We start from the raw sequence: 332 nt of genomic DNA, 5'->3' as shown, positions 1-332 counted from the left end.
GCTGTGGTTTGCTGCTTCTTAATGGGAGAGGGACAGGGGTCTGGGACTGGGCCCACTATCAGGAAGGAAAATGTTCTGCCTGCTGTAAGCACTGGACCCCGAAGTGGGTGTCTTCTGTCCACCCTTTTTTTTTTTTGCTAGAATCTTAAGCAGGCTCCGCACCCAGCGTGGAGCCTGACACAGGGCTTGATCTCACCCTGAGATCATGACCTGAGCCGAAATCAAGTCTGGCGCTCAACCCACTGAGCCACTCGCGCCCCCGGCCTCTTCTGCGTTTATGGCCAAAGGAAAAGTCGAAGTGTCTCTGATCCATCCAGTCCACCCCACCCCCC

Source organism: Halichoerus grypus, chromosome 5 (genome assembly GCF_964656455.1).
Source record: "Halichoerus grypus chromosome 5, mHalGry1.hap1.1, whole genome shotgun sequence".
Taxonomy (NCBI): Eukaryota; Metazoa; Chordata; class Mammalia; order Carnivora; family Phocidae; genus Halichoerus; species Halichoerus grypus.
This window is presented reverse-complemented; position numbering follows the sequence as displayed.